The sequence below is a fragment of the Falco biarmicus genome, chromosome 7 (genome assembly GCF_023638135.1).
Source record: "Falco biarmicus isolate bFalBia1 chromosome 7, bFalBia1.pri, whole genome shotgun sequence".
Lineage (NCBI taxonomy): Eukaryota > Metazoa > Chordata > Aves > Falconiformes > Falconidae > Falco > Falco biarmicus.
Window position 1 is genome coordinate 34,863,763 of NC_079294.1, and position 15,872 is coordinate 34,879,634.

The 15,872-nt window shown below is 39.9% G+C and overlaps 1 protein-coding gene across 3 annotated transcripts in view; it reads right to left on the reverse strand.

Annotated features, from left to right (window-relative positions):
- SETD3 (SET domain containing 3, actin N3(tau)-histidine methyltransferase) overlaps nucleotides 1-15,872 on the reverse strand; it is a 63,751-nt gene that overhangs the window by 46,855 nt on the left and 1,024 nt on the right. Inside the window, exon 2 of one of the 3 annotated variants that reach the window (XM_056347200.1) lies at nucleotides 15,712-15,843. The exons of the other annotated variants lie outside the window; for them this stretch is intronic. The gene's annotated coding sequence lies outside the window, so the exon portion shown is untranslated. The remainder of the gene's footprint in view (nucleotides 1-15,711; nucleotides 15,844-15,872) is intronic. 3 annotated transcript variants of the gene reach the window in all.

A 15,872-nucleotide genomic window follows, 5' to 3' on the forward strand; every position in this document is an offset into this window, starting at 1 on the left:
CAAAGCTGATTAAAAACAGCTAGCATGTTGATAGACAAAGCAGGAAGAATCCACCAGCAGACAGAACTAACATGCTCCTATAAGCCTTATTTGTTTAAGCTATTGCTGTTTACTTTGCAGAGTAGTAAACCAGCTACTCGAAAAATCTGCGGAGTTTTTACAGTAACCACCAAGTTAGGAATTCCTACAGCAAGAGTTATCCCTTCAAGTTTAACTTTGCTTCAAGGACTCAGTATATTCCAATGCAATATCTTAACATTGTATCTTCTTTTAATTCAGATCCTTGTCGGTGCTAATTACATTATGTTCTCATTATGTAATAGTTCCCACCCCACGCATCTTCTTGGCATGTACTAGCACAGAAGGTGAGGGGTGCAGATCTAGAATCAGTATTAGAAGGACAGATATGGGTCGACAAGGGCAGACAAGGAGAAGACAAGGGAATTCTCAAGCCATGAGAAGAGCACGGAGAGGTGAGTATAGTAGGTGGCTGTGGGATATGTTCCTTGGCTGCATTGAGAGGGAGGACAGATGAGTAGGATGCACAAAAACCAGGCTTGCAAATTTTTTTCTAGTTTGATTGCCTAGACTAAGTCATTTTCCCCTCTACTTCAGAGAGGGAACTGTATCATCTCTTATATCAACATATGCTAAGCAGCCAGGGTCTTGAGGGACAAGCTTAATGCTTACAGGCAATTGACAGTTGTCCAATCTATATGTAGAGCACAATATTACACTTGATATGACCAGGCTTACAGGGAATGTGATCTTTTGCTTCCACTGATGAAGTTTTTTTCTCCTAAACTTGAATCTTATGACTGTGGGTACAAAGATAAATACACTTTATAGCAAAATAGAAAGTATGAAATCAAGAAGTGTAAGAACAGTGTGGGTGGAGGAAGAGATCTGTGATCTTTAAGAAAAATTCAGCTTATACATTTACAATGAACACTATGTTTGCTTGTGAAAACCACCTACATCATGTCACTTGGAAACCACATAACACTCATCACTCCTAAGGTATTAATCTAGATGTTCCTACTAAATAAATGAGTAATTATTTACTGATTCAATCCCTTTCCCCCCCAACTCTCAATCTCTCACCTTCCCTGTACTCCACCCCTTCTCTTCTTGCTATTAATTCTCCTTTCCCACCCCCGCCCTTTCCTTTTTCTTTCATTTCCTCTACAAACCTACCCCAAAAGCTCCACTAAATACAATGTCATTGCAGTTCACTGTGTGTACCTTCTTTCTCGGGCATGTTTCTGTTCTATTTAAGTTGTAAGCCCTTTTGGAAGTGGGGACCTCCTGTGATTATAGAAGGCTTATAACAAGGAGAACTTTGGTTTTTTTCTCTTTTCTTCCAAACCGGATCTTAAGTATTGCCATAATACTGATGACAATGTTGACAAAAATGACTACAGAAAGCACTAAGGTTAATGATATAAAAGCATATACTGTTTCCACTGAAAATACAATTTGTGTTTCCCAAGAACTCCCTTAGCTGTTATACTATACCCGCACTACTTCCTTCTTTAAGAGCTAGCTTTGATACACTTGCTCCCTGCGACAAGATGCTGTACTGCGAATCAGTCCAATGCACAGTCCCACTAATAGAGCACCCTAGGTTCTTCTGCTCTCCCAAAACAACTTGCACCCCTCAAAAGTCAGTTCTTTCCTGCTAGTTAAGAAAACTCTGTAAACTCTCTCCTATACAATATAGGAGTCGTACCATGTTTTCATCTGATCATCAAGTCCAGAATGCCATCTCCGGCAGCAGCTTACGGCTCCAGATACACGTGTTCTGCAGGAAGAGGGCAATCCCAGCACACACATATATTGGTTATACACTGCAGTTCTCTTCCAGTTCCATCTTATGAGATTCTGCTTATGGTTCCTCCCTCCTTTTCTAGTCTCTGCTCCCCAGATTCAAGCCCCTATAAATTCACAGGGATTCTTCCTCGCTCTTCTTAATTAAAAAACACTTACCACATGCCCTAGTATCTTCCCACCTCTAAAAAACAATACTGAGTAGCATCCACCATCTCCTGGATGAACAGTGAGAACAGAAGCTGCTCTACTGTTTCTTTTTAAAGCCTACAGTTTTCATCCTCATCGTAGTCTTCTTTATTTCTCTTCTCCCCCCACCCTGTCTTTTACCAGAAGAAAAGTAACAATAACAGCAACCAAGAGCAGGTATTAGAGAGCTACAGGAAAAGCATGACAGAAGGATTTTTCTCCAGTAGGTTCATCCAGCTTCTTGTAGCCCAAGCTGCAATGCAGTAAACTTCCCTTCTTCACGATGTTGTGAAGTTACCCAAATCAGCTTCTCCAAATTTCAGGTTTATTTTCCTTTCAAAGACCTGATTTAGCCACATGACCCATTTGTAATGGGACTTTGCACATTTCCTCTCTCAGATAAAGCAAAGGCAATAAGCTGTCCCTACCACTTAACAGTAACAGTCTTCTTGAGACAATCTCTCTGCAAGCTTCATGTTTTCTGATTCAGGTATCTCCTTTCCACACCTTTTCTGCTCTTTCACAATCAGTTAGCAGATGGACTTTATTCCCTTTAGGAGAGAAAATTACGTTTTACCTCTGTCTCCACTCTATGGGCTATTTGTTTCTCCCAAACATGTATTTTCTTCAAGAAACCTACCAAGCCAGTGGTTGTTAAGCTTCACTGTATTAACTGATTAAGAATAAATTCTTAAACACTGAACAGGTAAAAACAACGAAAGGAATTTAAAAAAAAAAAAAAAAGGACCAAACCAGAAAATGCCTCTCAGGTTTTCACTAATGAAAAGAACTTACTGGCAAAAAGAAAAGTCATTAGAAATACATACTTATATTCTCGATGCTTACAAATGAATGCTTTATTTCTCTTCCTACAGGATAGGTTGGAGTAGAGTTACAGTATATGCATTTACCATTACTTTAGAAGCAGTTAGTGTCAACCAAGTACATCAAAAACCATTGTGAGATAACATTTTTGCTTTTGTACTTATTCAGAAAAATTCAGTTCATTCAAAGCATCTGTTTTTCAAGATCCTGCTTTTACTTAATTCTACAGCTGGGCTGTTTACTAAGGCATAAGGCAGTTGCATGATTGACTTGTGTTTCAATAAACCCAGATGCAAAATACATTTTTGATTGTGAGAACATTTCTTACATATTTTATGCTGGAAGAGCTGTTTGCTATGACTGTGTAATCCCAAAAGCAACCCCCTCAATATATATAAGAAACTTCAAAAAAGTTTAGTCCACAAAAGGAATGAGATTAGTTGTTGTCAAGAGCTATCCTCCCAATGTAGCTCTTGGGACCTTCTACCTCTGTCTCCACTCTATGGGCTATTTGCTTCTCCCAAACATGTATTTTCTTCAAGAAACCTACCAAGCCAGTGGTTGTAAGCTTCACTGTTCCTTGCAATAGGCACAGTATCATATCAAAAGTACAATCACTTAAAATTAACTGATTAAGAATAAATTCGTAATTAAGAAAATTAAGAAAATTTTCCCAAACAGTAAAACCATAAATACAGAAATGTTAATACTGCCCCAAATCTTTACTAGCCAGTATGTCATAGCTATGCAAGACTTACCATTAAAAGAGTTACTTTGGTTTTAACTTTTATCCTGTACACATACATCAGAAAATAACACACTATACAACACTTAATTTCAAATGTTCACATGCTAAGACATGAACTAGTATGTGTTGCCTTTACCTGTGCTTAAACTGATTTGTAAAGATCCAAAAACTCCTTAAATTTCCAAAATACTCCTGTGATGGCTTAACACAACTCCTTCTACTTCCTGTTGCAATGTGCCAATGCTCAAAATCACTTTAGTGCATCATTTCAGACAGTGATGTCTTGAACCATGCTAGCATGCTCACAGTTTACTTACTTCACAGGATAAACACAGAAAAGTCACTAAAACTACTTTATGTAAACCTTAATATCAACCATGAACTATGCAATCAAGAACTAGGTTTTGCTTACAGACAGTAAGAAAATCAGTCACTGCTGATGACTATGAAGGCATGAGAAAGAGTTAAAATTCAGCACTAACAGTATAGCACTCATTGCTGTAAAGTGAATAACTAAGAGCAGAAGTTTAGGCCCCATTCAAGACAGCTGACATACTTGGAAATTTTGACAAAGCCTTGCATGCAATTAAAAACTTTTGGATGACAGTACCTAAGCACACATCATTTCAATGGAAATTGCTTTTTTAACCCAAAATGTACATTTCACATTGGTCAGCCCCCACTATCTTAGACACTAAGAATCATAATAATTTTAATCACCAAAAAAAGAGGCAGCACCTCTTCAAAGGGGTGAAAGAACTTCCAACAATAAGTTAACCCATTCCTCCATGTATTACTAGAGGGGAAGAAAAAAAAAGTATGTGGCATCAGATACATATTTTGTATGTAAGTTCTCTAGGATGCACAGAAAAGATTGGATGCATATTGGATATATATCACTATATACTACTGCATCTACTTCACATAACAGCTAAAGCAGCAGAAACTGACCCCGGCTGAAGAGCAAAAAAAATATGCTTGGGTATCACTGCATAGTTTTGTTTTGTTTTTTTAAGTCCTTTTTTAATTGCATTGTAGTCAATGGCATAAATAATACAAAACTAGGCAATAACATATATTCCAATTAACTGGACCATCTCCAAGGAAGGGATTTAAAGCTGAAGATGCTTAATGCCAAGGCCTACTGTTTAATTGCAACAATAATTCCAACTAAGTGGCATGCCCTCAAGCAACCTAATAGCAATTGGGCTCACAATTGTTTCTACGCACTGAAAAAATTTCCGAACAGTTCTGTTTATTTTTTGTCTTAACACTTGCCTACCCTCTGCTTTCTACATATACTGCAACTCCAATATGACTTACTGTTGCATGCTAGGCTGCTCCTTTCCAGTCAGGTAATTACATAGGCCCATCATACTGACAACCCACACCTCCAACCATGGCACAGGCAGCAGATCCTATAAAGGTGATTGCCACAGTCCCTGGGTCCTTCTAATGTAACTAATCCACGCGCTGAAGTTTCTCCTCCAAGCAGCTAGGTGATACAGATGTAACTGTACATCAGATAAACCACCTCCTTTTCACTCAAAAGGACTTCCTACCAACACTGTCTTTGCAATACTTACATGAAGTGACAAAAAAGATCTTGCAAATCTCTCTAATGAAAAGGAGGAAGGAAAGATGACATCCACAGCAGTAAACAAGTTCCTACAAGCTTTGAGACCTGTTGTGTGCTATGTGGCAGCATATGTGATTCTTGCCCTCAAAATGAGTTTCATTATAAATTCATGTCTTGTAACAACTTAAATTGGTTGAATGTTTCAACACCACTGCTGGAACCAAAAAAAACCACTTAAGGACCTATATTTGGACACTGGATTGACACTACCCAGCATGCACAATTAAATTGTGCTTGAAGTTATAAATATCTGAATTCAGCTACAGTTTTGTGTTGTTTCCTGGAATACCCTGTCCTTACAGAAGAGAATCTAAGCAGTTTTAAAATAACTGCTGTATTTTTCTCTAGCTAAGAGAAAAGCACAGCTGTTCCATCAAGCTTCTGCCCACAGCAGATTAACTCCCTAAACGTACACGCAGAGATGGTGCTGCTGGCACTTCACCCTGACCAGCAGTGCTTAGGATCACTATCAGACCACAGTGAACAAAACACACCTGAATGGTACCCAAAGTGTCTATTTAATGCCAAGGATTTCCAGACTGCAGCTTGGACCCACCGTAAGAACTAATGCGAACAAGGAAAAGATAACAGTATGGAGAACTTCAGTGGGTATTTGTGTGCCTTTTCTTAACCTTTCTAGGATACGTGACAATATCTATGCCAGTTAAGGTGCTTGCTGCTAAATCATGCGCCTTGTCCAATTCTCAAAGACACCAGGCAGCCCATGTTGAAAGAAGATTGAGTTCATGGTAGTAGGGAGGAAAAAAGAAGCTTGGAGTGGCACTCCACCTCCATGAGTGTGCGCTGCACTTTTTCAGAACCACACTGTGCACCCAGAGCAGGAAGGTCCACTGTGATACCAGCTAGCTGTACATATGTGTATCTTTCTATATATAAATATCTGTCACTGGTCATTCTTGGAAATAACTAATCAGCATTACAATAATTCATTCCATATGTACCCACATGAAGTCTGAGGAAAATTGAGCTCTTTGTTACAGGGTAAGGTCATACAATGATTGCCAACGTACAAACTGTAGCAACGCACAGATTTACTGCAATGCCATAATAAAAACACCTCCAGAGTATTTCTTAATAGCTCAAAGAAAACACTTTCCCAATAAAATTATTACACACCCCACCTGCCCTATAGCAGGTGCTAAAGATTAGGGGCTATTTTTGCAGAGGAACCCTCACTGAAAGGATCAGAGCCCTCAAGCCCAGTTACAATTACACTTCAAGATGCTGTAATTTTAGTGTCCCTGGAAAACACCCATGGCACTCAGTGTTTCTAAATCCCAAAAGAATCCTATTTTGACAGTTTAGAGAAGAACTTCTGGCAATATTTAAGTGCTATGCATGTTGTAAAAAAAAAATATTTAAGATGCTTCTGCTGTGAATGCCTAACAAGTGATGTAATTGAGGGCTTAACAACAGTTGGAAAGCCTTCCAAACCCACTTGCCTTAAGCTCACTCCATATCTAGTGGTTAAAATGGCGAGTATTCTAGAAAGCGTGACTAGAAGTTTCAGATTATGTAGTGGCAGTTTTCTGATCTTTTTATTCTAGACCCTGAAAGTGAAGGAGCAAGTTCCTCCAAGCCCCTCTTTATCTTCTGGTGTTCAGTTGGCAACGTGAGCTCTTGGTCTCCCCCATGTTTACTCAAACTAGTAACACTGCAGTGGTTTGAAAAAAGAAAGCTTTTAACACTGGCGTTTACTGGGCTCTCAGGAACAAGAAAGATGCAGCAATACTGTTACTTGCCTTCACCCCTGAGCTTTCAGATGTCTGATAAAGTAATAACCAAAATGTATACAGACCACAACACACTGTAAACTGCCATCAGCTTCTCAGAATTTTAATCCTCACAATTCAGAAGAACTATGGTAGAACTTCTTGGTAGTGCCTTTTTTTTTTTTTTTTGTATGTTTGGGTGTCAAAACAGACCAAAGCAGAAATATTCTCGACATTTATTTTAGCACACACGTTACAGAGTAAATGCATTGCCCCCTGCAGTCCCAGAACCCATCCAGGAAGGCCAAACAAACCACTTTCTAAACAAAGCCCTCCTTCTCTGTATTAACGGAGAAAGATTGAATAGCATCTTTCCACAAGATAACTGCCTCAAGTATACTAACGCACTGTTAACATGCCTGCTGAAAACCAATTTTACTGCCCTGCCTTATTCTGATACAAACAACTAGCCATGTCACCAAGCTATTCCTTCAAGCCCCAGGCAGACCATACACCGAAACTCCAGAGTAGGGCTGACCAGACTACTCAAGCAGTATTCCAAAGGGTTCAGATAAGGAGCTGCAACCATTTCGGTAGACCCTGCTACAAACCCCTATAAGCCTGGGTTCACTTACCTCTGACCTCTCCAAAGTGAGACTTCAATGTTCTTAATTTTTAACTACCTGCATTCCTGTTTTCCTGAGGCTATCTCATTCCTGCACAGCCAGCACAGATAATCCACTTGCTTCAGATTCCAGTAGTTTGTACTTTCAACAGTCCCAGGCCTTTGAAGACCTAGCACCTTTCCATCTCATCTCAGACCTTCATGGCTTTCTGTGCCATAGCGAGGAGCCACAGCTCAAGAAGCAGCCTCAAGGCTGCTGCCACAGCTGGAGCCCTGTCTCCTTCACCAGGAACACTGCTATTTCTTCTGCAGTAAAGGACCATGAACTGGACATTGCATTAACCAGCAAGCCACATCTGCAACACTTGCAAGATGAAATTTATATCTATCAGTCCAGAATGAAAATTTGTTCCTACCTAATATCTCAAGAGCAAGGGAAAAAGCAGCAGCATGACTCCTGACAAGACTGGCTGTTAATGTTAATATTCTGTTCCCCAGTTCTTGTAGCTGAGCTTCTTGCTTCCACAAATAGAACCACTATCTACCAGTCTGGCAAATTTCTAGATAGAGAGGTGACTTCCACTCAGGCCAAGCAATTCTTCCTTAGAGAGCACAACGGACAGAAGCAAATACAAACACAGTGACTGTTACAATAGAGAAGCTGCTCCTGATGCCTTGTTGCAGGTGATACTGGTAAATCTCTATCCACCAGAGAAAAGTGCATTCTGGGAGCAACAGTACTTTCTGAAACTAGACTGCTCACATCCTATGCCTTAGGCCACTGTGTCACATACTGTCAGGGTAGAAGTCTGCAGAGATGTGCTCAAACCAGCTTTTTGTTATTAACCTGATCTGGCATTTCTGAGAGTTTTCTGGAAAAGATAAAATTTGTATCTTTACAGAAGGTAAAATGTTCCTCAGAGCTGCACAGAATTTTTCTTTCTTTGAGTACAACAGTAAAACAAATAAAAGCTGCATCACTATGATAACTTCCAACCTGCCAAGTAGTTATACACTGTACCTTTAAGACTACAACCACTGTTTACTAGAGTTTGCAAAGTTCTTGGCTGTTCAGTTCATAACTTCGCACTATACCTCCAAACCACTTGCAGAGACCAACTTCGAGACTCCACAAAATAAAACAAGTACTTACTGCATTAGGCTATCATTTCATTTTAGACTTCTAAATGCCCAAACTCAAAAGTGCAATGGGACAGTATTTTTATATTCAGGCATGGATTCAAAAATTTAATAAGCCACCGAAACAGGTTGTACAAGCCAGACATCCTACAGTGACAGAAGGAAATCACAACAGTATCTGTCATTGCTGTGAAAGCAGGAATGCTATTTTTTAATCGAGCATTAAGAAATGCAAAAATTGTCATTTCATGAACCCTTATAGAGCTTACTATTATTCCCAAGCATCAGTTGGGAACAAAGTCAGAAATAACTGCTTGAATGCTGACTTTCAGAAAAAGGGGCAGAGAACAGATACCAATCTGAATCTGACAACCACATGAAAACCTAACAGTCATTTTCTGCAACTCTAAGCTTTACAGTTATATCAGTGTCTTCACTGTACCAGCACACAAAGCCTCTCAAATTGGTCTGACAACATCCATTTTACTTGCTCCTGACTGACAGAATCAGGTGCAGCATAGTCCAGAGGGAATGGATGCTTCTCTATTTTAAGGAGAGTTAATACATTAATATGCTATCAATGCAACTCTGTTTAGCAAAGTGGAAGATTAAACACTGTAGATGGTTATCCAAAGTAGACAGCCATTTTTCTTTTTTTACCAGCCAACCTTTGCTACTTTCTGCAAGTCAAAAAATACTATTCCAGCATGCAAGTTCCTCAAGGAAAGGAATTCATCCATACACAGCTCAGCTTCCTGCTGAGACCCCCTTTATTTGGGGAAGGCAGAGTCCAAAGAAAAGATTATTCAGTTGCAAGATCACACACACTTAACATGAGAACCTCCAAACACTGAGACATACCAGGAATATCCAAACCCAGGCAGTATTACACTTCACAGTGAGCAGTAGTAGCTATAAATGTGCTGCTGGCTTACAGAGGTTAGTGATGGAGCACCACAAAAAGACTTGTTGAAATGTATTAGTCTCATGAAATTCCTGAAATCTAGCAGTTCTAGTCATGCCACCTGGAAGCTCAGACACCACCCAGATGCCACAGCCTGCATAAGGCAATGGAGTATTGACCCAGAAGGTTGTGAGCCTATTTTGAAAAGTCAGGCTTGTTTTTGTAGAAACCTAAAAACTGGACAAATGGGTCAGAGGTTTTCAGATACACACTGGTAGCTATTTCCTAGTAACATGTTCAACAAGAAACACCCTATGCAGATGCATTAAAGAAATGCTTTTGTATCAAGGGTTCAGTCAGTAGAACTGAATAAATTAACCTGCAAATAGGTACAGGGTATTTCCAGCAAACATTAGAAGATCTGAACATTGTTATTGTTAGTTTTGAAGAATTAAGACAACCAACTTTGTGAACATTGATATCAACCTCTATTCTGTTCCATCAATAGTCAATGGAAGAGTATATTGGTGACAATTCATTGATACATCCCAGTTAAAGTCTGGAAAAGCTATTTTAAAACCAGAGTAAGTGTAGTTGACTATCAAAGCAGTAAAACACAACTGTTTTCTGACAAAATTCAAACAAAGAAACAGAAGATGGGGAAGCAGGGCCAGGGGACCGAGGAGGAAGTGAGACACTGAGCATGCAGGGATGGGGTCAGGAAAGTCAAAGCCCATCTGGAACTGAATTTGGCAAGGCACATGAAGTACAGAAAGACAGTAAGAATGGCTTCTACAGGTGCATCAGGAACTAAGGCAAGAGAAGACTAAGGCAAGGTGTGAGCCTGCTGCTGAATGGAGGCAGAGGACCTGGCAACAAAGGACACAGAAAAGACTTCAGTACTTTGTGCCTTCTTCACTGATAAGATCTGCCTTTACGAACCCCAGGTCCGGAGACATGGTGTAAGGAAGACTTACTCTCTGTGCAAGTGGATCAGGAAAAGAAGCATTTAAACAAACTTAAACCCCCCATGTATCTATCTATCTCACAGAATCTCACATTGAAAGGGACCACTGGAGGCTGACTCATTCAATGCCCCTGCTCAAGCATTGCCGCCTAGAGTCAGCTGCCCAGAACCATGTTCAGATGGCTCTTGAACGTTTCAAAGAATGAAGGCTCAGTCACCAGCCAGTGCTCAGTCACCCTCACAGCAAAAAAGTGTTTCCAGATATTCAGAGGGAAGGTCCTCTGTTTCCGTTTGTGTCCATGGCCTCTTGTCCTGTCACTGGGCACCACTGAGAAGAGCCTGGCTCTGTCTTCTTTGCACACTCCCTTCAGGTATTTATACACAGTGAGGAGATCCTGCTGAGTCCTCTTTTTCTCTAGGCTGACCAGGCCCAGCTCTCTCAGCCTTTCTCCATATGAGGAAAGTCCCTTAATCATCTTAGTGGCTCTCCACCGGACTCTCCAGTAGCTCCATCTCTCTCTTGTATTGGAGCACCCAGAACTAGACACAGTACTCCAGGTGTGGCCTCACCAGTGCTGAGTGGAGGGAAGCAGTTGAAGCAAGTGAACTTGGAAGCCGTTCCCAAATATATGAAGGGCAAGTGATTGGGAATAGTCAGCATGGATTTATGAAGGGGAAGTCATGCCTGACCAACCTTGTAACCTTGATGGGAGAACAGTGGATGCTGTTAATCTCTATGTTAACAAGGCTTTTGACACTGTCTACCAGCACATCCTCATAGACAAGCTGATGAAGTACGAACTAAGTAAGTGGGCAGTGAGGTGGCCTGAAAACTGGCTGCACTGCTGCGTTCAAGAGGTTGGGATGAATGGCATGAAGTACAGCTGGAGGCCAGTCACAGTGGCATACCCCATCCCAGGGATGAATACTAGGACCAACACTGTACACCATCCTCATTGATGACTTGGACAATGGGTTAGAATATACACACAGATTCACAAATTATATAGTTGCAGTCACTAAGACACCGTTCACTTGCTTTACTTAGAAGCAAATCTGCAGAACTAGATCTTTTAAGTCATCCTTGTCAGAAATATTTCAATACAAAAGCTCTTAAACCCAAAAGCTCCTTCTCCCAGCACCTGAAGTTATTATATGACTACATCTATAAACTCTGCCATCAAGTAAAGATAGCCAAGTGGCTCCAAGAATGGCCACAAAGACAATTAATCCAACCCCCCCAGAAGGCCTGGTAGGGGCAGGAAACACCCTGCACTTCATGCTTGCTTGCCACCTTCCCCTCCCTGCAAAGTAACTCACGTTCCCTTAAATTATCATCAGAATGGGCACACTGAGCAAGACCCAGCATATGGGAGATATTGGACTGTCAACACAGGTTACATGGAAGTGGAAACCCACGCATCACATCCTCTTCCTACTTCACTAAAACAATACTACATGAAAACTTCGGGCACTGGTGCTATAAAGCATTAAAAACAAAGGAAGATTCTGTGTTTCTGCTAACTACTTGCTAAGAAATACAAGCAGCATTCTCAAGGTAACAGAGTTTTACTAAGCACTGCATAATTCCATTACTGTGTATCATATCCTAAAATATATGCAAATATATAAAACACAAAACCTAACAATTGATCCACATGGAAAAGGTTAGAATCGGACTGTAACAGAGTAGCCCCAGAGATGGACTCGCCTCCATTCAGTGCAGGCTGCTCAGACTCTTGAAAGAAATCAGTGAAAAGCAACATATTAAAACTGAGTCCATCTTCAGCTACAAAAAAAATATTTTGGCCTACATTAAAATACTGGCTGAAAACCGCACTACTGCTCAGGCACTTTCAGGACAGGTCAGTCGATTCTTCCAGAGATACTGGGAAGACATCCAAGAATAAAAGAAAACAGGAAGTAGATACTAATCTGTTACCCTGATACATAACAGCCTTTAACTTTGGGCTCAAAAAGTCCTTGTGAAATGTAAAAGAATTCTCTCAAATTAGAAGTTATATCCTATTTTGACTCTTAATAGGATATTAGCAACTACAGTCTCAGAAACATGCCTTTTGCTTTATATCTGCCTTATGTATTGGATGTGGCCAGCTTCGGAGCATGTAAACACCTGTTCACATGTACTCACTAGAGATAATACTGATCTTAAGCACAGTCATTCACATCTCAGCATGCTTCAGTCCAGGCTAGAAAGACAGGTGGAATCCTCCTGGCAACTGACAGATCTGCTTCTCTAGCCTGGTAACAGATCCCAGAACTGAAATGCAAGACTTCAGCACTAATTCTCCCTCGTTTCAAACAAATAAAAAGTATATAGTAGGCTTGCTGAACAGTATGGGACGTGGTAAAGGGCAGCGAGGGATAGATGGAGCAACTGGAATAGTCATTTGGTGGAAGAGATGCAGGCGAGAGCTGATGTAGGGCAGAGTAGCTAAAAACAGAAAAAGGGAGCAAAGAAGGTTACAGCAGAGGAAGTACAAGAGCAGGAATGCAATGTTAGAACACTTTTGGGCACTGAACTTGCCTTTTAATTACTACAGAAACAAGCCTCTTCAAAGTGTAGCTCCAAACACAAGACTAAGGCCAGACAACATTAATGAGGCATTTTTGTGGAACAGCGAAGAACTCCTACTGTACTTTATTAGGATTTCAGAGGTCCTTTCTCATACTTGACACTTATTAGCCTTGGTTAAAACATTATTAGACACCTAAAACCAGGCCTAGGTAGTTGAAGTGTCTCTAATAAGTTAGTGGCAAAGCATGGCCAGAATTTAATAATCCCCTATTTGCTATAAAAAGCTGTACAATCACAGAGGTTCATCAACATTAGCACAAGTCTAAATCACCTGGAAAAGAGGAAAATTAAACCACTACTGCAAACACCTACGCTGCAAAGAAAACTTTATTAAGCCTATGTTGGTTTCAGGTTAAGGAAAGAATTACAGTATATAAATATTACTGTGATACTGGGAAGAAGCCACTCTACAGAATAATATCAAAAGGGGTTACTAAAATCAGCTGAATGTTTATTTGATGCACTTACAAAAAACACCAAATCCAACAAATTTAACTAATTGCTGGGAAGCAAGCTGCAAAAGACATTTAGTCTTATAATTAGAATCAAAGAGAAGACATCCTGACAATATTCTGACTTGGTACTTATTCCTAATCTACTAAAAAAAAGTATCTTGAGCATCCGATCAGTCTGACATTCTCCCCCCAGCCATGACCCACTCTTGAATCTAGTTAGATGCTAAATACAAGACTGACTCCTAAATTAAATATCAACTTCTGGTAAGAAATTATTAATTTGAAGGTAACAAAATGCTAAAGGGCAAAATAAAATGGCTATATCCAAGACAACATTCTAAAAAAAAGTATGTATTTCATAATTTCATAATTACTATCACTTATCAGCTTTCTACTTCTGAACTATTATATTAATCACTATAGGATTGCCCCTATCTCCCCCCACCTTCTATTAAAGTTCTCTTAGGCAGGAGTGCTTCTTAATATAAACACCTCAATCATCTTCTAGGGAAGCTAGCTTACTAACTGCCCCACAGGAAACAACTAAAGCTCGCTCTTAGTGATTAACAACTCCCTTGCCTCTCTTGAACCAGCTCCTCTGACACTATTTGACCAGAAAAAATAATAATATTTACTCTTTGCAGAAAAGAAGCTATTCAACTCTACCACTTTACCAATCTACTTTTGTAATTTCATTTCTTTGCTTGAGTTTAGGTACTCCTGAAGACTCCCAGATTTTTTTTCCAAATTCTCTTCAAAAGAATTAGTGAAAAAATAACTAATGTACTGTTTTTATTTTCATGTTTCTAAACATTTTTAATTTCGAAAATATTAACCTCACTTTATAAAAGTCTAACTTCTAATTCAGAATGAAGCAAGTCACCCTGACTTCAGTTATCAGCATGGATAGACCTAATAGAACAGCCCTGGCCTCCAAAAACACTTGATGCTTAAGCTATGGGCATTGTGATGTGTCCTTTAACAAGCACTGAGCACTCTGACATTCTGGCAGTAAGATCACTCACACTCCCAATACTCTCAAGCTACCTCTTTCTTTCAAAGAGCAACCACTAGAACCCTCATTTGCTGAAAATTACCCAGTGCATCAGTTTAACTGTATAATCAGCACCACTACCACAAAGTATGTAATACTTTAGATACAGAGGACATGTCTAAGCTCAATATATTTATTACAATAAAAATATCATCAAGATCTATGCTTTTCCATTCAGCCAGGCATAATATGCCTTATTTTTAAAGTATGTACCACACTGAATTGGAAGTCTATTTCAAGACTTAGCTGACTTCAACTACACATCAGGCCATCTCTAACTGGGAACAGTAACATAGATACAAACGATTTCAGGGTTTGTGGCATTTCTTTCCCCAACACTAAATTTATTTCTAGGCACACCATGCCAAGGATGTATTTTCAACTGTACTTCAACATATACTTCAATCCAGCTTGCTAAGCTTAACTGAAAGTTCTATTAAAGCGCAAGCTAGCATGCTTGAATCTCTACCATATTAAATTACTTAACTGAGCGAAAATATCAGGGAACACCCCCACCTTTGTCCCTATCACGCCTTTGCCCCCCCCGAGAACTTGTACTCTGCCTTATCCTTTCATACTAGGAATCAGATACTGGACATGCAGAATGCTACAGTAGTTTAGTCACCTACAAAATACTATGGTTATAGTTACCAACTCAAACCAACTGAAAGCAGAAAACACCTGCCAGACATTAAGGTAACTTTGTAGCAATTTTCACAAAACAAAGCTATCACTCGAAGAGACAGGCGCTTACTGCTCAAAGGCAATTTGCTTTCAGCTTTAGCTCCCGATCACACTTGTGTTCCAAGGATGAGTCCATCCAAAAGAGCAGACACAAAGCTTGGGAAAAGAGCAGCCTTGAACTTAGCTGCAAGCGACAACTTCCAAAAGGAAGAACTGAGCTTGTCCCAACAGCTAAATATTGCCTTCGGGTAAAAACCTAAATGCCAGTTTAATTCAAAATTTAGGAAGTTGCTAAGAATTAAAGACAAACGTAACGCACCGCCTCTGCTTAATCAAGTCTAAGCAAGTGCTGCCGGGTAAGAAGGAAGGGCTCACAAGAAGTTCCGTCTCGGCAGCTGCTGTAGTAGCAGTGGGAGGCTGAAACACCTAGGCTGTTTCAGGAGTAACACCCCTGCAGATAAACAGTTTAAATTATTTATT